This window comes from Oncorhynchus keta, chromosome 1 (assembly GCF_023373465.1).
Source record: "Oncorhynchus keta strain PuntledgeMale-10-30-2019 chromosome 1, Oket_V2, whole genome shotgun sequence".
Taxonomy (NCBI): domain Eukaryota; kingdom Metazoa; phylum Chordata; class Actinopteri; order Salmoniformes; family Salmonidae; genus Oncorhynchus; species Oncorhynchus keta.
In genome coordinates this window covers 16,407,425-16,430,723 of record NC_068421.1, presented here as the reverse complement: position 1 = coordinate 16,430,723, position 23,299 = coordinate 16,407,425, and the positions used below count along the sequence as shown (strand labels likewise).

At 46.0% G+C, this 23,299-nt stretch overlaps 1 protein-coding gene across 1 annotated transcript in view; it reads left to right on the top strand.

The window, feature by feature from the left end:
• Window positions 1-23,299, top strand: part of LOC118394548 (protocadherin Fat 3-like) — a 364,429-nt gene that overhangs the window by 207,484 nt on the left and 133,646 nt on the right. The gene's annotated exons all lie outside the window — the stretch shown is intronic.

Genomic DNA, 23,299 nt, shown 5'->3' with positions numbered 1-23,299 from the left:
GAAATGGTGTGTGTAGAGTGTGCGGGGAGGGGAAATGGTGTGTGTAGAGTGTGGGGGGAGGGGGAAATGGTGTGTGTAGAGTGTGGGGGGAGGGGGAGGGAAATGGTGTGTGTATAGTGTGGGGGAGGGGAAATGGTGTGTGTAGAGTGTGGGGGAGGGGAAATGGTGTGTGTAGAGTGTGGGGGAGGGGAAATGGTGTGTGTAGAGTGTGGGGGAGGGGGAAATGGTGTGTAGAGTGTGGGGGGAGGGGAAATGGTGTGTGTAGAGTGTGCGGGGAGGGGAAATGGTGTGTGTAGAGTGTGGGGGGAGGGGAAATGGTGTGTGTAGAGTGTGGGGGGAGGGGAAATGGTGTGTGTAGAGTGTGGGGGGAGGGGAAATGGTGTGTGTAGAGTGTGGGGGGGGAGATGGTGTGTGTAGAGTGTGGGGGGAGGGGAGATGGTGTGTGTAGAGTGTGGGGGGAGGGGAAATGGTGTGTGTAGAGTGTGGGGGAGGGGAAATGGTGTGTGTAGAGTGTGGGGGGAGGGGAAATGGTGTGTGTAGAGTGTGGGGAGGGGAGATGGTGTGTGTAGAGTGTGGGGGAGGGGAAATGGTGTGTGTAGAGTGTGGGGGGAGGGGAAATGGTGTGTGTAGAGTGTGGGGGAGGGGAAATGGTGTGTGTAGAGTGTGGGGGAGGGGAGATGGTGTGTGTAGAGTGTGGGGGAGGGGAAATGGTGTGTGTAGAGTGTGGGGGAGGGGAGATGGTGTATGTAGAGTGTGGGGGAGGGGAGATGGTGTGTGTAGAGTGTGGGGGAGGGGAGATGGTGTGTGTAGAGTGTGGAGGAGGAGGAGATTGTGTGTGTAGAGTGTGGAGGGAGGGGATGGTTGTGTATGTGTGTGAGAGCACAGAGACTGAGTTACAAGATAGCTAGCTACAGTTGTTCTTCACCATCAATACCACCATCAATGGTGATGGGTTTGTATGGAGTGTGTGTAGTAGTGTGTGAGGTGTGTCTGTCTGGTTAGTGAGTGTGTGTGTGTGTGTGTGTGTGTGTGTGTGTGTGTGTGTGTGTGTGTGTGTGTGTGTGTGTGTGTGTGTGTGTGTGTGTGTGTGTGTGTGTGTGTGTGTGTGTGTGTGTGTAAGTGTGTCTGTCTTTCTGGCTGTTTGGGTGTCTCATCTGGTTAAATAGGGTTCTGCTGATGTTGGCTGGCCCTGCAGGACATGTCCTTGGCTGGGGGAAGGTGTATCCTTGAAGTGTGTGTGTGTGTGTTTTCTCCCATCTGGCGGGAAGGGGTTGGGGTATGGGGGAGAAGCGCATTTTGTCTCTGCTTCAATTTTAATTAAAGGTTTTAATCTGTAAGTATGTGTCTATCGAATTCTTTGTGTGAATATGAATGTGTGTCTGCCTTTGTGTGTCTGTGTTTTCTGATTGCTGATCAGATGTCTGTCTGTCTGTCTGTGTGTCTGTCTGTGTCTGTGTCTGTCTGTGTCTGTCTGTTTTATGTTGCTAAAAGTAGTCCTGGTAAACAGCATATTCACACACATAGCTGTTCGTGTGTGTGTGTGTGTGTGTGTGTGTGTGTGTGTGTGTGTGTGTGTGTGTGTGTGTGTGTGTGTGTGTGTGTGTGTGTGTGTGTGTGTGTGTGTGTGTGTGTGTGTGTGTGTGTGTTTCAGGGTTTCCGTTAGGAAAATGTGGTGCTGGACAACGTGACTGGGAAGATTTAAATTGACCCATTTGGGTGTCCACCCGCGGTGCTCAGAATGACATCACATGTAGATTATGGTAATGCTGTTTAATTTAGGGCTGAAATCCCGTTAACGGGATCGATATGACAACAGCCAGTGAAAGTGCTCGATAATGTCCATCATTTATCTCCAAGTAGCTCCTTTTGTTAGCGCGTTTTGTAAACAAATCCAAAGTCACGAAGCGCGTTCACTAGGAGCAGACGAAATGTCAAAAGGTTCCGTTACAGTCCGTAGAAACATGTCAAACGATGTATAGAATCAACCGGAGAATTCCCTTGTCTTCAGAAAAGCAATGGAATGAGAATGAGCGTCACGAGCCTGTGGCACTCTGCCAGACCACTGACTCAAAAAGCCCTTATGAACCCCTCCTTTACAGTAGAAGCTTCAAACAAGACAAGGGAAGCTTTAGGAAGTGCAACATGGCCAATATCCCACTGTATCTTCAATAGGGAATGAGTTGAAAAATGACCATCCTCAGATTTCCCACTTCCTGGTTGGATTTCTTCTCAGGTTTTTGCCTGCCATATGAGTTCTGTTATACTCACAGACATCACCCAAACATTTTTAGAAACTTCAGAGTGTTTTCTATCCAAATATAATAATCATATGCATATATTAGCAACTGGGACTGAGTAGCAGGCCGTTTACTCTGGACACCTCTGGGCACCTTATTCATCCAAGCGACTCAATACTGCCCCCAGCCATAACAAGTTAACTGAACATGTAGATTATGGTAATGCTAGTAACAAAACATGTAGATTATGGTAATGCTAGTAACAAAACATGTAGATTATGGTAATGCTAGTAACAAAACATGTAGATTATGGTAATGCTGTTAACAGAACATTTAGATTATGGTAATGCTGTTAACAGAACATTTAGATTATGGTAATGCTGTTAACAGAACATGCAACTCATGTAATGAAGCAGCCAATAAAACGTAGTTTTCAAACATTTGCAAAATGCAATTTACGGGAAAACACCATTCTAAACAGCTCACCAGAGACAACACCATTCTAAACAGCTCACCAGAGAAAACACCATTCTAAACAGCTCACCAGAGACAACACCATTCTAAACAGCTCACCAGAGACAACACCATTCTAAACAGCTCACCAGAGAAAACACCATTCTAAACAGCTCACCAGAGACAACACCATTCTAAACAGCTCACCAGAGAAAACACCATTCTAAACAGCTCACCAGAGACAACACCATTCTAAACAGCTCACCAGAGAAAACACCATTCTAAACGGCTCACCAGAGAAAACACCATTCTAAACAGCTCACCAGAGACAACACCATTCTAAACAGCTCACCAGAGAAAACACCATTCTAAACGGCTCACCAGAGAAAACACCATTCTATACAGCTCACCAGAGACAACACCATTCTAAACAGCTCACCAGAGACAACACCATTCTAAACAGCTCACCAGAGACAACACCATTCTATACAGCTCACCAGACAACACCATTCTATACAGCTCACCAGAGACAACACCATTCTATACAGCTCACCAGAGACAACACCATTCTATACAGCTCACCAGAGACAACACCATTCTATACAGCTCACCAGAGACAACACCATTCTAAACAGCTCACCAGAGACAACACCATTCTAAACAGCTCACCAGAGACAACACCATTCTAAACAGCTCACCAGAGACAACACCATTCTAAACAGCTCACCAAGGAAAACACTGTTGTAAACAGCTCACCAGAGTAAACACCATTCTAAACGGCTCACCAGAGAAAACACCATTCTAAACAGCTCACCAGAGACAACACCATTCTAAACAGCTCACCAAGGAAAACACCAGTGTTATAGTACTCGAGACCGGTCTTGTCTCGGTGTTGGATACATTTGTATTGGGTTTTGACTTGGTCTCGGCCAGTGAGGACTCAACATTATTTCCAGAGACCAGCCGAGTTCACCAGAGTAAAAAACTCACAATTATCAGCTTCAATTCAATCAGTGCATAAAACCACTTCGCCAGGCCGAATATTCTTGAAACACGAATACAGTATCTTAGCAGCCACTAACATCTACTATAGACATGTTAGAGCAGTGGGGAACAGTTTAATGGATGTAGGCCTTCAGTGTGTGACAGGATTGTGATTCTGAAAGGACAGCAACTGTAATACCAGACACTCATGTAGGAGAGGTCACTTTCTGTAGAACACAAAGGGCCAGTAGTGGAGGCTATATGCAGGTATAAACCATATATCTACTTTTTCTTCAGTGGGCATTGCTTATACTCACTTCTTTATCCCTACTGTTGCATATCAAAGTAGTGTAGTGGAGGTATTCGATTGATCAATTATATAGTACAATAGAGAAATCATGCACAAGTAGCCTCAATCGCAAAGTACCTGAAATATGTTGATATGCACGCTGCACACTGCCTAGTTTCAGAGGAACATCATCTGCAGGCAGCAAGAGTGCAGCTCTGAACTGGTTTTCACATGGAGCAGCTCACAGAAGAATGACATCGGTAGCCAGTAGGGATGTGAAGACGTTTCAACTTACAATATCTACCAGTAAATGCTAACTAAGGCCACAATGGGTATGCAAACCAGGTATTGAAAGGTTTCAAATCAAATCAAATGTCTTGGTCACATACACATGGTTAACAGATGTTATTGAGAGTATAGCGAAATGCTTGTGCTTCTAGTTCCAACAGTGCAGAAATATCTAACAAGTAATCTAACAATTCCACAACGACCTAATTTGCACATATCTAAGTAAAGGAATGGAATAAGAATATATACATATAAATATATGGATGAGCAATGACAGAGTGGCATAGGCAAGATGCAATCGATGGTATACATTACTGTATATGTAAACATTATTAAAGTGACTAGTGATCCATGTATTAAAGCCTCTCTGTGTTAGTGATGACTGTCTAACAGTCTGATGGCCTTGAGATAGAACCTGTTTTCAGTCTCTCGGTCCCAGCTTTGCACCTGTACTGACCTCGCATTCTGGATGGTAGCTGTGTGAACAGGCAGTGGCTCAGGTGGTTGTTGTCCTTGATGATCTTGTTGGCCTTCCTGTGACATGGAGGGCAGGTAGTTTGTCCCCAGTGATGTGTTGTACAGACCTCACTACCCTCTGGAGAGCCTTACTGTTGAGGGCGGTGCAGGTGATGAACCAGGCGGTGATACAGCCCTACGTGATGCTGTCAATTGTTCATCTGTAAAAGTTTGGGTGGGTTTTAGGTGAGAAGACAAATTTCTTCAGCCTCCTGAGGTTGAAGAGGCGCTGTTACGCCTTCTTCACCACACTGTTTGTGTGGGTGGACCATTTTAGTTTGTCCGTGATGTGTACGCCGAGGAACTTAAAACTTTCCACCTTCTCCACTGTGGTCCCATCGATGTGGATAGGTGGGTGCTCCCTCTGCTGTTTCCTGAAGTCCACAATCATCTCCTTTGTTTTGTTGATGTTGAGTGAGAAGTTGTTTTCCTGACACCACACTCCGAGGGCCCTCACCTCCTCCCTGTAGGCTGTCTAGTCGTTCTTGGTAATCAAGCCTACCACTGTTGTGTTGTCTGCAAACTTGATGATTGATTTGGAGTCGTGTGGCCACACAGTCATGGGTGAACAGGGAGTACAGGAGGGGACTGAGCATGCACCCTTGTGGGGCCCCAGTGTGGAGCAGTGAAGTGGTGATGGTGGTGATTTGCCAAAATTACAATCATGGTCTTAAATTGGATTCGGGTCTATGACCCCCTGTCCCCCCCTGGTCTCGGTCTTGACTCGGTCTCGGCCCCCCTCTGGTCTCGGTCTTGACTCGGTCTCGGCCCGCCTCTGGTCTCGGTCTTGACTCGGTCCCCCCCAATCTTGTCTTGGTCTTGACTCGGTCATCTTGGTCTTGACTCGGTCATCCTCCCAATCTTGTCTTGGTCTTGACTCGGTCTCCCCCAATCTTGTCTTGGTCTTGACTCGGTCTCCCCCCCAATCTTGTCTTGGTCAAGACTCGGTCTCCCCCCCAATCTTGTCTTGGTCTTGACTCGGTCTCCCCCAATCTTGTCTTGGTCTTGACTCGGTCTCCCCCAATCTTGTCTTGGTCTTGACTCGGTCTCCCCCCAATCTTGTCTTGGTCTTGACTCGGTCTCCCCCCCAATCTTGTCTTGGTCTTGACTCGGTCTCCCCCCCAATCTTGTCTTGGTCTTGACTCGGTCTCCCCCCCAATCTTGTCTTGGTCTTGACTCGGTCTCCCCCCCAATCTTGTCTTGGTCTTGACTCGGTCTCCCCCTCAATCTTGTCTTGGTCTTGACTCGGTCTCCCCCCCAATCTTGTCTTGGTCTTGACTCGGTCTCCCCCTCAATCTTGTCTTGGTCTTGACTCGGACTCAATTTGCTCCGGTCTTGGTCTTGACTCGGTCTGGCTTTAGGTGGTGTGGAACACAACACTGGAAACACCATTCTCAACAGCCCACCTGATCTGAGCAGTTCCACATGTGACAGAGATTCAAATCTCTGAGACGTAGAAAGAGGGGAAATCTAAACATGCAACTTCTAGGATTTCTTGCTAATATGACTAAGATTGTTCCTTTGGCTTCTGAACAACATGGAAAGTTGATATGAAAACCAATAGAACAGGAGAGAAATGCTGGTTTCAATGGCATATGAGGAAGTCTTTATAAAATAATGACCTCTACATTTCAATGGTATGATTTTGGCTAGGCTACTTTGAAGCAAGGTAAGACATGCCTAATAATATGAAGTAAAATGTTCAGGTTTAAAAACATTACGTATCAGCTTTCAAAATACATACTGCCCTCAGCTCACCTTACAAAGTGCTGTGTGACACGCCTATGCTGCACATCAATGGCGAATGGGAGGCGTGCCTCAAAATAATAGCTATTTTTGGCACAAACCGTGGTGTGTGTGTCGGAGCATCAGACTGATAAGATGTGTGTAGCCAAGAGGCAGCAGATCCCAATTTAGAGCCCTGACAGGATGAAACACAGCCTCAGAGAAATGGCAGCAGAACATCTGAGAACCAGGAACATCCACTTGGACACACGCACACACACACACACGCACGCACGCACGCACACACACACACACACACACACACACACACACACACACACACACACACACACACACACGCACGCACGCATGCTAAAGAGATGCGGAGGCGAGTGGAGAGAGATGATGAAGAGAAAGTGAGTGGGTGTTTGAGAAGGAAAAGATAGAAAGGGATGGAGTGAGAGACTGAAAATATTAATCACACACAGTCTACTTGTCAGCTGTGACAGCTAATTGGAGCCAGCTATATTTATCTTTAGTTTAGGGAAGAATCCCTGACCCTAAACACACCCTCTCTTCTGACCCTAACCACACCCTCTCTTCTGACACTAACCACAGCCTCTCTTCTGACCCTAACCACACCCTCTCTTCTGACCCTAACCACACCCTCTCTTCTGACCCTAACCCACCTCCCTCCCTCCCTCTCCTTGTCTCCCTCTCAATGCCTGCCTGCCTCCCTCCCTCCCACGTTCTCCTTCCCTCCCTCTCCTTGTCTCCCTCTCAATGCATGCCTCCCTCCCTCCCACTTTCTCTTTCCCTCCCTCTCCTTGTCTCTCTTTCAAAAAAAGACAGATAGAATAGACTACAGAAAGAATAAGAGATAAAAGTAACAAGTAATTAAAGAGCAGCAATAAAATAACAATAGCGAGACTAAACACAGGGGGGTATCGGTACAGAGTCATTGTGCAGGGGAGGTAGTATGTACATGTAGGTAGAGTTATTAAAGTGACAATGCATTGATGACAACAGAGGGTAGCAGTGGTGTAAAGAGGGGGTGGGGATACTGCAAATAGTCTGGGTAGCCATTTGACTAGATGTTCAGGAGTCTTATGCCGTGCGGTGGCATAGAGAACAGTCTAAGACTAGGGTGGCTGGAGGGCCTTCCTCTGACACCGCCTGGTATAAAGGTCCTGGATGACAGGAAGCTTGGCCCCAGTGATGTACCGGGCCGTATGCACTACCCACTTTAGTGCCTTGCAGGTTGCATCACAGGTTGCATCACTGCCTGGTATGGTGCGGCTGTAGAACCTTTTGAGGATCTGAGGACCCATGCCACCCTCTCCTGAGGGGGAATATGTTTTGTTGTGCCCTCTTCACGACTATCTTTGGTGTGCTTGGCTTTGTTGTGCTTTTTGTGCTTGTTAGTTTGTTGGTGATGTGGACACCAAGGAACTTGAAATTCTCGACCCGCTCCACTGCAACCCCGTCGATGAGAATGGGGGTGTGTTCGGTTCTCTTTTTCCTGTAGTCCACAATCATCTCCTTTGTCTTGATCACGTTGAGTGAGAGGCTGTTGTCCTGTCACCTCGGCCAGGTTTCTGACCTCCTCTCTATAGGCTGTCTCGTCGTTGTCGGTGATCAGGCCTACCACTGTTGTGTCATCAACAAATGTAATGATGGTGTTGGAGTCATGCCTGAATGTGCAGTCATGAGTGCACAGGGAGTACAGGAGGGGACTGAGCACGCACTTTGTTTATTGATGAGCTTTGAGGGCACTACGGTGTTGAAGTAAATTAATAGCATTCTGACATAGGTGTTCCTTTTGTCCAGGTGGGAAAGGGCAGTGTGGAGTGCAATAGAGATGGCATCATCTGTGGATCTGTTGGGGCGGTATGCAAATTGGAGTGGGTCTAGGGTTTGTGGGATGATGGTGTTGATGTGAGCCATGACCAGCCTTTCAAAGCACTTCATGGCTACAGACGTGAGTGCTACGGGTCGGTAGTCATTTAGGCAGGTTACCTTAGTGTTTCTGGGCACAGGGACTATGGTGGTCTGCTTAAAACATGTTGGTATTACAGACTCGGACAGGGAGAGGTTGAAAATATCAGTGAAGACACTTGCCAGTTGGTCAGCTCATGCTCGCAGTACACGTCCTGGTAATCTGTCTGGCCCTGCAGCCTTGTGAATGTTGACCTGTTTAAAGGTCTTACTCACATCGGCTGCAGAGAGCATGATCACATAGTCTTCCGAAACAGTTGGTGCTCTCATGCATGTTTCAGTGTTATTTGCCTCGAAGCGAGCATAGAGTAGTTTAACTCATCTGGTAGGCTCATGTCACTGGGCAGCTCGTGGCTGGGCTTCCCTTTATAGTCTGTAATGGTTTGCAATCCCTGCCACATCCGACCAGCGTCAGAGCCGGTGTAGTATGATTCAATCTTAGTCCTGTATTGACTCTTTGCCTGTTTGATGGTTTGTCACAGGGCATAGCAGGATTTTTTATAAGCTTCCGGGTTAGAGTCCCGCTCCTTGAAAGCGGCAGCTCTAGCGTTTAGCTCAGTGCGGATGCTGCCTGTAATTCATGGCTTCTAGTTGGGGTATGTAAGTACGGTCACTGTGAGGACGACGTCATCAATGCACTTATTGATGAAGCCATTGACTGATGTGGTGTACTCCTCAATGCCATCGGAAGAATCCGGAAGAATCCGCAGAATAACAAACAGTCCTGTGGCTTAGCATCTGTTTCATCTGACCACTTTTTTATTGATCTAGTCTCTGCTGTTTCCTGCTTTCATTTTTGCTTGTGAGCAAGAATCAGGAAGATAGAATTATGGTCAGATTTGCCAAATGGAGGGCGAGGGAGAGCTTTGTATGTGTCTCTGTGTGTGGGGTAAAGCTGGTCCAGAGTTATTGTCCCTCTGGTTGCACATTTAACAGGCTGATAGAAATTTGGTAAAACGAATTTAAGTTTCCCTGCATTAGTCCCCGGCTACTAGGAGCGCCGCCTCTTGGTGAGCGTTGTCTTGTTTGCTTATGGCGGAATACAGCTCATTCAATGCCATCTTAGTGCCAACCTCTGACTGTGGTGGTATGTATAAACAGCTTCAAAAAATACAGATGAAGACTCTCTTGGTAGGTAGTGTGGTATACAGCTTATCATGAGATACTCTACCTCAGGCGAGCAATAGCTCAAGACTTCATTACATATCGTGCACCAGCTGTTGTTTACAAAAATACATAGACTACCGCCCCTTGTCTTAACAGATGTTGCTGTTCTATAATGCCGGTACATCATAAAACCAGCCAGTTGTATGTTGATGTTGTCATCGTTCAGCCACGACTCCGGGAAGCATAAGATGTTAGTTTTTAATGTCCCGTTGGTAGTTTGATCTTCCTCGTAACTCGTCGATTTTATTGTCTAAAGATTGCGCGTTTGCTAGCAGCATGGAGGGAAGTGTGGGTTTATTCGATCGCCTATGACTTCTCAGATAACGGGGATCGGGGCCTGTTCCTGTTCAGTGTATCCTTCGCCTCGGACTCGTCAGAGTCGTGAAAGTCCGTGGTGAGTAATCTCAGTCCTGATGTCTAGAAGTTATTTTCGGTCATGAGAGATGGTAGCGGCAACATTATGTACAAAATAAGTAAAAACAAAAGTTACAAACAATGCCAATATGAACAAAAAAACACAATTGGTTGCCGTCTTCTTCGGCGCCATCTTCTCCGGCGCCCATTCCTTGTCTCCCTCCCTTTCCTTGTTTCCATCCCTCTAACCGTCTCCTTCCCTCTTACTATCTCCCTAACTCTCACTGTGTCCCTCCCTCCCTCTCCTTGTCACCATCCCTCTCACTGCCTCCCCCCTTTTCACTGTCTCACTCCCTCTTACTGTCCCTCCCTTTCACGGTCTCCCTCCCTCTCCTTGTCTCCATCCCTCTATCTGTCTCCCTCCCTCTCCTTGTCTCCCTCTCCTTGTCTCCCTCCCTCCCTGTTTACTGCCTCCCTCCCTCCCTGTTACTGTCTCCCTCCCTCCCTGTTATTGCCTCCCTTCCTCCCTGTTACTGTCTCCCTCCCTCCCTGTTACTGACTCCCTCCCTCCCTGTTACTGTCTCCCTCCCTCCCTGTTACTGTCTCCCTCCCTCCCTGTTACTGACTCCCTCCCTGTTACTGACTCCCTCCCTCCCTGTTACTGTCTCCCTCCCTCCCTGTTACTGACTCCCTCCCTGTTACTGACTCCCTCCCTGTTACTGTCTCCCTCCCTCCCTGTTACTGTCTCCCTCCCTCCCTGTTACTGACTCCCTCCCTGTTACTGACTCCCTCCCTGTTACTGTCTCCTCCCTCCCTGTTACTGACTCCCTCCCTCCCTGTTACTGTCTCCCTCCCTCCCTGTTACTGACTCCCTCCCTCCCTGTTACTGTCTCCCTCCCTCCCTGTTACTGACTCCCTCCCTCCCTGTTACTGTCTCCCTCCCTCCCTGTTACTGACTCCCTCCCTCCCTGTTACTGTCTCCCTCCCTCCCTGTTACTGACTCCCTCCCTCCCTGTTACTGTCTCCCTCCCTGTTACTGTCTCCCTCCCTCCCTGTTACTGACTCCCTCCCTCCCTGTTACTGACTCCCTCCCTCCCTGTTACTGACTCCCTCCCTCCCTGTTACTGTCTCCCTCCCTCCCTGTTACTGACTCCCTCCCTCCCTGTTACTGTCTCCCTCCCTCCCTGTTACTGACTCCCTCCCTCCCTGTTACTGTCTCCCTCCCTCCCTGTTACTGACTCCCTCCCTCCCTGTTACTGTCTCCCTCCCTCCCTGTTACTGTCTCCCTCCCTCCCTGTTACTGTCTCACTCCCTTCCTCTTTTCTTTCATTGTATGTCTGTCCCTCTCCCTCGCTCCCTCCATATACTCTCCTTCACTATTTCTCTTTTCTCATCCTTGACTCTGCTCTCTCTCTCTCTCTCTCTCTCTCTCTCTCTCTCTCTCTCTCTCTCTCTCTCTCTCTCTCTCTCTCCCCCTCCATCTTCCGCTAGGTGATGTGTGTTGCATATTTGATTTTCCATTATGAAACATTGATGATGGAATCTACAGTTCACCCATAGCCATCCATCCAGAGTCATTCTCCCAGATTTACCGTGTGGAACCGAGACACTTTCAGTAGCTTTCCGTATCCCAGAAAACACACAGACACACACACACACACACACACACACACACACACACACACACACACACACACACACACACACACACACACACACACACACACACACACACACACACACACACATTAACATTACCTTAATCCACTCTGCTCACTTAACATGTGTTTACTACCCACAAGATTACCTCCAGAATGTAAGATCAGCAGATTATTAGCTGTTGTTGCTAGCTTGATGTGAAGAGCATGATGCTAGAAGCTAACATAAATCTGAATGCTGACTTGCATCCTACATTGAACCTCTACATTGGTAGCTACCACAATGCTATATTTAGAGTTTAAACTAATCCATAACTAGTGTAGTATATGATGAAACATAATGCATAGTGCCAAGCTATAATTTAGCTAGCCCCATTGTTCCTGTTTAGGTAATGCAACACCAGGAGATGATGCTAGCTAGGCTAAACTTAGCATGGCAGTTCACTACTGAAGGTGACCTTGGTGTTATCACTGTATCCACCCACAATGCATTGGTGGTAATATATACTGTATAATTGTATTGAATATCTGAAGCATTCATTAGCTATTCTATTATGTCTCATCAGACAAGGAGTATCTAGTTTTGGAAATGTATGTGTGTGTTATAAATCAGTTACTAAGTTAAGAAGAGAGCAGGAGAGGACTCAGATATTGAGCTTTTGTTCACACACAGACACACACACACACCCGCACACGCACGCACACGCACACACACACACACACACACAAACACACACACGCACGCGATAGTCATTTAGTTCAGTTACCTTTGCTTTCTTGGTTACAGGACCAATGGTGGACATCTTGAAGCAAGTGGGTACATCAGACTGGAATAGGAAGAGAGTGAATATGTCCGTAAATACTCCAGCCAGCTGGTCTGCACATGCTCTGAGGACACGGTTAGGGATGATATGTGGGCCGGCAACCTTGCGAGGGTTAACACACTTAAATGTCTTACTCACGTCGGGCCGCGTCGGTGGTACCGTGTTATCCTCAAAGTAGGCGAAGAAGGTGTTTAGCTTGTCCGGGAGCAAGACGTCGGTGTCCGTGATGCAGCTGGTTTTCCCTTTATAGTCCGAGATTGACTATAGATTCAGCCACATACGTCTCGTGTCTGAGCCGTTGAATTGTGACTCCACTTTGTCTCTGACGTTTTGCCTGTTTGATTGGCTTACGGAAGGAATAACTACATTGTTTGTAGTTGACCACCATATTCCCAGTCACCTTGCCATATTTAAATGCGGTGTTTCTGTTTTGCGCAAATGCTGCCGTCTATCCACAATTTCTGGTTTGGGGAGGTTTAATAGTCACAGTGGGAACAACATTTCCTTCCTGATGAACTCAGTCATAGTGTCTGTGTATGTGTGCGTGTGTATAGTCATTATTTAACTAGGCAAGTCAGGGGTTGGTCCCATGTTTCATGAGCTGAAATAAAAGATCCCAAACATTTTCCATATGCACAAATATATTATTTAGCTCAAATGTGCACACATTTGTTTACATCCCTGTTAGTGATCATGTATCCTTTGCCAACTAATCCATCCACCTGACTGGTGTGGCATGTCAAGAAGCTGATTAAACAGCATGATCATTACACAGGTGCACCTTGTGCTGGGGTCAATACAAGTTTTGTCAGACAACACAAATTTTGAGGGAGTGTGCAATTGGCATGTTGACTGCAGGAATGTCCACCAGAGCTATTGCCAGACAATTTAATGTTTATTTCTCTACCATAAGCCACCTCCAATGTCGTTTTAGAGAATTTGCCAGTACGTCCAGCCGGCTTCACAGCCGTAGACCACATGTAACCACGCCAGCCCAGGACCTCCACATCTAGCTTCATCACCTGCAGAATTGTCTGAGACCAGCCACCCGGACAACTGATGAAACTGTGGGTTTGCACAACCAAATAATTTCTGCACAACCTGTCAGAAATCGTCTCAGGGAAGCTCATCTGCGTGCTCGTCATCCTCACCAGGGTCTTGACCAGACTGCAGATCAGCATCGTAATCGAATTCAATGGGAAAATGCTCACGTTTGATGGCCACTGGCATGCTGGAGAAGTGTGCTCTTCACGGGTGAATCCAGGTTTGAACTGTACCAGGCAGTTGGCAGACAGTGTGTATGGCATTGTGTGGGCGAGTGGTTTCCTCATGTCAACGTTGTGAACAGAGTGCCCCATGGTGGCGGTGGAGTTATGGTATGGACAGGCATTAGCTACGGACAGCAAACACAGTTATATTTTATTAATGGCAATTTGAATGTGCAGAGATACCGTGACGAGATCCTGAGGCCCATTGTTGTGCCATTCACCCCCCCCACCTCATGTTTCAGCATGTTAATGCACTGCCCACTGTTGCAAGGATCTGTACACACTTCCTGGAAGCTGAAAATGTCCCAGTCCTTCCATGGCCTGCATACTCACCAGACATATCACCCATTGAGCATGTTTGGAATGCTCTGGATGGACGTGTACGACAGCGACTTCCAGTTCCCACCAATATCCAGCAACTTCGCACAACCATTGAAGAGGAGTGGGATGACATTCCACAGGCCACAATCAACAGTCTGATCCACTCTATGTGAAGGAGATGTGTCGCGCTGCATGAGGCAAATGGTGGTCACACCAGATACTGACTGGTTTTACAATCCACAACCCTAATATTTTATATTTGTTATAAGTATCTGTGACCAACAGATGCATATCTGTATTCCCAGTCATGTGAAATCCATAGATTAGGGCCTAATGAATGTATTTCCATTGACTGATAACTCTTTGAAATTGTTGCATGTTCCGTATATATTTTTGTTCAGTGTATATGAGGGAGATCAATGAGTTGGGCTATAACCAATGTCAGTTAGTCAATAGGATCAACTGTGTGGAAAAGCACCACTAGACGTATGTCCGTGGCACTATAAGTGGATACTCTGCCTCCAGAACCTGTAGTGTTACAGTGGGGGAAAAAACTGTTTTTTCTGACAGAGCATTTTGTAACCACCTTTATGGAATCTCAGGGTGTGACAAGTGTCTTAACCCCTCTGCAACCTGGTGACAACGTAAGTACAACCTGTCATGTCCCTCGCTTCTCACAGTGAGTAGGACTGTGTGTCATAGGGAGAGAGAGGTGGAGACAGGGGATACCAATTTAACACTATCAGCAAAAGGTCAACTCACTCAGAGAGAGAGAAAGAGGGTGAGGAGGGAGGGGTGGCTGTGGTGAAGAGGGAGAACAGATGGGTGAGAGAGAAAAGGAGAATGATGGAGGGGGTAAGGGAAAGAGAGAGGATGTCAGGAATTGGGGAAGGAGACAGATAGCAGAGAGGAGAGAACATGACAGAGAGAGGAGACAGAGAAAGAGAGAGAGGGAAAGGAGGGAGAGAGATTGTGTGAGAGAGGGAGAAAGGGTAAACAGTATTGATATATTTAGTGTGCAGCGCTTGGGGCTTTGATAGCAGCTTGACATGCTTGTTACTGGGAGCTTTACTGTGTTTGAAGTATTATGCATAGAGCCACCCTGTGCCACTGCACTCACTGGCAGGTGAAACAGCTCAACTTAGCCCTGCTTATGCACACACACATACACACACAATGTGTGTTGTTCATTCACCCACGCACACATGCATGTGTTTATTATGAAGACACAATCACACAACGACTCACCCATGTATATTGACCTGATTCACTCAGACCCTCTCACTCTCTTTTGTTCCCCTCTCTGTCTGTCTGTCTGTCTGTCTGTCTGTCTGTCTGTCTGTCTGTCTGTCTGTCTGTCTGTCTGTCTGTCTGTCTGTCTGTCTGTCTGTCGGTCTCTCTGTCTGTCTGTCGGTCTCTCTGTCGGTGTTACTGTCTGTCTGTCTGTCTGTCTGTCTGTCTGTCTGTCTGTCTGTCTGTCTGTCTGTCTGTCTGTCTGTCTGTCTCTCTGTCTGTCTGTCGGTCTCTCTGTCGGTGTTACTGTCTGTCTGTCTGTCTGTCTGTCTGTCTGTCTGTCTGTCTGTCTGTCTGTCTGTCTGTCTCTCAATTCAATTCAATTCAATTCAAGGGCTTTATTGGCATGGGAAACATGTGTTAACATTGCCAAAGCAAGTGAGGTAGATAATATTTAAAGTGAAATAAACAATAAAAATTAACCGTAGACATCACACATACAGAAGTTTCAAAACAATAAAGACATTACAAATGTCATATTATATATATATATATATATATATATATATATATATATATATATATATATATATATATATATATATATATATATATATATATATATACAGTGTTTTAACAATGTACAAATGGTAAAGGACACAAGATAAAATGAATAAGCATAGATATGGGTTGTATTTACAATGGTGCGTGTTCTTCACTGGTTGCCCTTTTCTCGTGGCAACAGGTCACAAATCTTGCTGCTGTGATGGCACACTGTGGAATTTCACCCAGTAGATATGGGAGTTTTTCAAAATTGGATTTGTTTTCGAATTCTTTGTGGATCTGTGTAATCTGAGGGAAATATGTCTCTCTAATATGGTCATACATTGGCCTACGGCGGCCTTTCTCAATAGCAAGGCTATGCTTACTGAGTCTGTACCTAGTCAAAGCTTTCCTTCATTTTGGGTCAGTCACAGTGGTCAGGTATTCTGCCGCTGTGTACTCTCTGTGTAGGGCCAAATAGCATTCCAGTTTGCTCTGTTTTTTTGTTAATTCTTTCCAATGTGTCAAGTAATTATCTTTTTGTTTTCACATGATTTGGTTGGGTCTAATTGTGCTGCTGTCCTGGGACTCTGTAGGGTGTGTTTGTGAACAGAGCCCCAGGACCAGCTTGCTTAGGGGACTCTTCTCCAGGTTCATCTCTCTGTAGGTGATGGCTTTGTTGTGGAAGGTTTGGGAATCACTTCCTTTTAGGTGGTTATAGAATTTAACAGCTCTTTTCTGGATTTTGATAATTAGTGGGTATCGGCCTAATTCTGCTCTGCATGCATTATTTGGTGTTCTACGTTGTACACGGAGGATATTTTTGCAGAATTCTGCGTGCAGAGTCTCAATTTGGTGTTTGTCCCATTTTGTGAAGTCTTGGTTGGTGAGCGGACCCCAGACCTCACAACCATAAAGGGCAATGGGCTCTATGACTGATTCAAGTATTTTTAGTCAGATCCTAATTGGTATGTTGAAATGTATGTTCCTTTTGATGGCATAGAATGCCCTTCTTGCCTTGTCTCTCAGATCGTTCACAGCTTTGTGGAAGTTACCTGTGGCGCTGATGTTTAGGCCAAGGTATGTATAGTTTTTTTGTGTGCTCTAGGGCAACAGTGTCTAGATGGAATTTGTATTTGTGGTCCTGGTGACTGGACCTTTTTTGGAACACCATTATTTTGGTCTTACTGAGATTTACTGTCAGGGCCCAGGTCTGACAGAATCTGTGCATAAGATCTAGGTGCTGCTGTAGGCCCTCCTTGGTTGGTGACAGAAGTACCAGATCATCAGCAAACAGCAGACATTTGACTTCAAATTCTAGTAGGGTGAGGCCGGGTGCTGCAGACTTTTCTAGTGCCCGCGCCAGTTCGTTGATATATATGTTGAAGAGGGTGGGGCTTAAGCTGCATCCCTGTCTAACCCCACGACCCTGTGTGAAGAAATGTGTGTGTTTTTTGTCAACTAAAGTGCATTCAGTGTGAAATCAACAAAATATTTCTGGGTTTAGGTTAAAAATTAGGTGAATAAAATATAAAATTCCCTTAAATTCATGATTTTTTGCTAATCCAATCAGTTTTCCATGTTGATTCAACATCATCACGTCATTTGTTTGTTGAATATACTTGGAAACAATGTTTATTCAATCAGTTTTTGCCCAGTGATTTCTGCTTGTGGTCGTTGAGGAATGATCATGCTGGTAATTAGGTAACGTGGCCGTTTTTTCCAGAATAATCTATGGATTGGGTGCTGAGTGGGACGGGATTGATCTCCTGCTGCGAAGTGGAAATCAGAACTAGAGAACTCAATGTGTCTGAACTGTGTGTCCATGTTGTCAGTGAGAGATTACAGTATATCAGACTATCCTCTACTCTGATGTTACCTTTTTACCCCCTTCCTCACACCAACACCAGCCTGCTCTCTCTATCCTTTGTCTTTCCCTTTGTTTATCACTTTTTGTTATACCCACAATGCACCCCACAGACAAACTGCGGCTCACACACACTCTGTACCAGCTAGTTGCTCTCTCTCTCTCTCTCTCTCTCTCTCTCTCTCTCTCTCTCTCTCTCTCTCTCTCTCTCTCTCTCTCTCTCTCTCTCTCTCTTTCACTCTTGCATCCCCCATCTCTACCTCTCCTCCTCTACCATCCCACATCTCTACCTCTCCTCCTCATCCATCCCCCATCTCTACCTCTCCTCTTCCATCCCCCATCTCTACCTCTCCTCCTCTTCCATCCCCCATCTCTACCTCTCCTCCTCTTCCATCCCATATCTCTACCTCTCCTCCTCATCCATCCCCCATCTCTACCTCTCCTCTTCCATCCCCCATCTCTACCTCTCCTCCTCTTCTATCCCCCATCTCTACCTCTCCTCCTCTTCCATCCCCCATCTCTACCTCTCCTCTTCCATCCCCCATCTCTACCTCTCCTCCTCTTCCATCCCCCATCTCTACCTCTCCTCCTCATCCATCCCCCATCTCTACCTCTCCTCCTCTTCCATCCCCCATCTCTACCTCTCCTCCTCATCCATCCCCCATCTCTACCTCTCCTCCTCTTCCATCCCCCATCTCTACCTCTCCTCCTCATCCATCCCCCATCTCTACCTCTCCTCCTCTTCCATCCCCCATCTCTACCTCTCCTCCTCATCCATCCCCCATCTCTACCTCTCCTCCTCTTCCATCCCCCATCTCTACCTCTCCTCCTCTTCAATCCCCCATCTCTACCTCTCCTCCTCTTGCATCCCCCTTGCCTTCCCTGCTGTCTAGTGACCTCTGTGGTCCTCTCTGGTCCCCTGTGGTCGTCACATGGTCACAGGTTGGACGAGGTGCAGTCCTAGCTTGAGGACTGGATGTTGATCAGCCACTGATAGCCCTGTCACTGTGTGAGGTTGCGTTCGCCCCCTCCTCTCTGCATCTGTTTCAAACTGTAAACACAGATGTAAAAGGGTTCGTGACCATGACAATGGGGTCACAGTGTGTTTGTGACTACCAACCTAGGTGATGGGTCACTTGCTTTTTTACTGTAGCCCAACTCTGCTTAGTGCTAACACTGGTCACAAGAGGTGAGAGGGGAGGAGAGGAGAGAATACTGTGTGAGGAGAGAGCAGGGGACGGGAGAGGGGAGGGAGGGGAGGGAAGAGAGGTAGAGGAGAGTAGAGGGGAGAAAGTAGAGGGGAGAGGAGAGAAGGAGAGACATTGAGAGGACATGGGAGGAGGAAAGGAAAGGAATGGAGAGAAGAGGAGAAGAATCTGCAGTACTTTAGACTATTGAGATCCAGATGCTCCATCTCCCAGGTGGTACATGTCTTTTGGATTCTGATCCTTGTAATCTCTCTCTACCTTTCCTCCTTTCTCTCTCTCTCTCTCTCTCTCTAACTGTTTCTCCTCTCAATTCAATTCAATTCAAGGGGCTTTATTGGCATGGGAAACGTGTTAACATTGCCAAAGCAAGTGAAGTAGATAATATACATATATCATACATGGGTTTTATTTACAATGGTGTTTGTTCTTCACTGGTTGCCATTTTCTTGTGGCAGCAGGTCACAAATTGTGCTGCTGTGATGGCACACTGTGGTATTTCACCCAGTAGATATGTGATTTTATCAAAATTGGGTTTGTTTTCGAATTATTTGTGGATCTGTGTAGTCTGAGGGAAATATGTATCTCTAATATGGTCATACATTGAGCAGGAGGTTAGGAAGTGCAGCTCAGTTTCCACCTCATTTTGTGGGCAGTGAGCACATAGCCCGTCTTCTCTTGAGAGCCATGTCTGCCTACGGCGGCCTTTCTCAATAGCAAGGCTATGCTCGCTGAGTCTGTACATAGTCAAAGCTTTCCTTAAGTTTGGGTCAGTCACAGTGGTCAGGTATTATGCCACTGTGTACTCTCTGTCTAGTTTGCTCTGTTTTTTGTTAATTCTTTCCAATGTGTCAAGTAATTATCTTTTTGTTTTCTCATGATTTGGTTGGGACTAATTGTGCTGCTGTCCTGGGGCTCTGTGGGGTCTGTTTGTGTTTGTGAACAGAGACTCAGGACCATCTTGTTTAGGGGACTCTTCCCCAGGTTCATCTCTCTGTAGGTGATGGCTTTGTAATGGAAAGTTTTGAAATCAATTCCTTGTAGGTGGTTGTAGAATATCAACGGCCCTTTTCTGGATGTTGCACCATTATTTGGTGTTCTAGGTTGTACACGGAGGATGTTTCTCTCTCTCTCTCTCTTTATATTTTTCTCTCCCATCCTCCTTCTGTATTTCCAACCCGGCTTCTCTTCTCTCTTCATCCATCCATTTGTTTAGTTGTCCACTTGTATCTCTCCTTCATCTTCTCTTCTCTATCACATTCTCTCCATTCCAATGATCCTGCTGTCTGTCTCTCCCTCCTGTCTCTCCCTCCTGTCTCCCCCTGTATATCCCTCCTGTCTCTCCCTCCTGTCTCCCTCCTGTCTCTCCCTCCTGTCTCTCCCTCCTGTATCTCCCTCCTGTCTCTCCCTCCTGTCTCTCCCTCCTGTCTCTCCCTCCTGTATCTCCCCCTGTCTCTCCCTCCTGTATCTCCCTGTCTCTCCCTCCTGTCTCTCCCTCCTGTCTCACCCCCTGTCTTTCCCTCCTGTCTCTACCTCCTGTCTCCCCCTCCTGTTTCTCCCTCCTGTCTCTCCCTCCTGTCTCTCATGCCCTGTCTCACGCCCTGTCTCTCCCTCCTGTCTCTCCCTCCTGTATCTCCCTCCTGTCTCACGCCCTGTCTCTCCCTCCTGTCTCTCCCTCCTGTCTCTCCCCCCTGTCTCTCCCTCCTGTCTCTCCCCCCTGTCTCACGCCCTGTCTCTCCCTCCTGTCTCTCCCTCCTGTCTCTCCCAGCACGTCGACACTAAGTAAATTGGAGGTATAAAGGCAGCCTTAATTCCCTCCGTTCATCTCTCTGAGTTCAGTAAAGCTATCTATATGGTAATCAACAACACACACACACACTGCAGCTCTGCATGAGTGGCATCCGTCAACCTCATTAACAAGCACATCTCTCTCTCTCTCTCTCTCTCTCTCTCTCTCTCTCTCTCTCTCTCTCTCTCTCTCTCTCTCTCTCTCTCTCTCTCTCTCTCTCTCTCTCTCTCTCTCTCTCTCTCTCTCTCTCTCTCTCTCTCTCTCTCCCTCCTCTGAAGCCTTCTGTTCTTCAATCTCCACCTGGCCTGGCCTGACCTGACCTGGCAGCAATACAGCTACTACACACCTGACTACCAGCTCAGCATGTGTGTGTGTGTGTGTGTGTTTTATGATCGCCTGATAGGCAACTACACGTGGAGGTATTGTTCGGTAGCCTGATTAGCGTACGTGGCTAATGAAACACCCTTAACCCATCCAGATGGCTGGACTCAGTCATGACAGGTCTTCTCCACTGGCAAGAAGGTGACACATACTCCTTACACATCCTGCTATGCTGTTAAAAACAACTCTGCTCTACTGCAAATTGTAGCTGATCTCTACAAATGTATTTTGATGGTTGATGTGTTGTTATGGTCTCAGTAGTAAGTCTCTTTGACTACAGTCAGAGAATCACTGTTAGAGAAACATGTTGTTAGTCTCTTTGACTACAGTCAGAGAATCACTGTTAGAGAAACATGTTGTTAGTCTCTTTGACTACAGTCAGAGGAATCACTGCTAGAGAAACATGTTGTTAGTCTCTTTGACTACAGTCAGCGAATCACTGTTAGAGAAACATGTTGTTAGTCTCTTTGACTACAGTCAGAGGAATCACTGTTAGAGAAACATGTTGTTAGTCTCTTTGACTACAGTCAGAGAATCACTGTTAGAGAAACATGTTGTTAGTCTCTTTGACTACAGTCAGAGAATCACTGCTAGAGAAACATGTTGTTAGTCTCTTTGACTACAGTCAGAGAATCACTGCTAGAGAAACATGTTGTTAGTCTCTTTGACTACAGTCAGATAATCACTGTTAGAGAAACATGTTGTTAGTCTCTTTGACTACAGTCAGAGAATCACTGTTAGAGAAACATGTTGTTAGTCTCTTTGACTACAGTCAGAGAATCACTGCTAGAGAAACATGTTGTTAGTCTCTTTGACTACAGTCAGATAATCACTGTTAGAGAAACATGTTGTTAGTCTCTTTGACTACAGTCAGAGAATCACTGTTAGAGAAACATGTTGTTAGTCTCTTTGACTACAGTCAGATAATCACTGTTAGAGAAACATGTTGTTAGTCTCTTTGACTACAGTCAGATAATCACTGTTAGAGAAACATGTTGTTAGTCTCTTTGACTACAGTCAGAGAATCACTGCTAGAGAAACATGTTGTTAGTCTCTTTGACTACAGTCAGATAATCACTGTTAGAGAAACATGTTGTTAGTCTCTTTGACTACAGTCAGAGGAATCACTGTTAGAGAAACATGTTGTTAGTCTCTTTGACTACAGTCAGAGAATCACTGTTAGAGAAACATGTTGTTAGTCTCTTTGACTACAGTCAGAGAATCACTGTTAGAGAAACATGTTGTTAGTCTCTTTGACTACAGTCAGAGGAATCACTGCTAGAGAAACATGTTGTTAGTCTCTTTGACTACAGTCAGAGGAATCACTGCTAGAGAAACATGTTGTTAGTCTCTTTGACTACAGTCAGAGGAATCACTGCTAGAGAAACATGTTGTTAGTCTCTTTGACTACAGTCAGATAATCACTGTTAGAGAAACATGTTGTTAGTCTCTTTGACTACAGTCAGATAATCACTGTTAGAGAAACATGTTGTTAGTCTCTTTGACTACAGTCAGAGAATCACTGTTAGAGAAACATGTTGTTAGTCTCTTTGACTACAGTCAGAGAATCACTGTTAGAGAAACATGTTGTTAGTCTCTTTGACTACAGTCAGAGAATCACTGTTAGAGAAACATGTTGTTAGTCTCTTTGACTACAGTCAGAGAATCACTGTTAGAGAAACATGTTGTTAGTCTCTTTGACTACAGTCAGAGGAATCACTGCTAGAGAAACATGTTGTTAGTCTCTTTGACTACAGTCAGAGGAATCACTGCTAGAGAAACATGTTGTTAGTCTCTTTGACTACAGTCAGAGAATCACTGCTAGAGAAACATGTTGTTAGTCTCTTTGACTACAGTCAGAGAATCACTGTTAGAGAAACATGTTGTTAGTCCCTTTGACTACAGTCAGAGAATCACTGCTAGAGAAACATGTTGTTAGTCTCTTTGACTACAGTCAGAGAATCACTGCTAGAGAAACATGTTGTTAGTCTCTTTGACTACAGTCAGAGGAATCACTGCTAGAGAAACATGTTGTTAGTCTCTTTGACTACAGTCAGAGGAATCACTGCTAGAGAAACATGTTGTTAGTCTCTTTGACTACAATCAGAGGAATCACTGTTAGAGAAACATGTTGTTAGTCTCTTTGACTACAGTCAGATAATCACTGCTAGAGAAACATGTTGTTAGTCTCTTTGACTA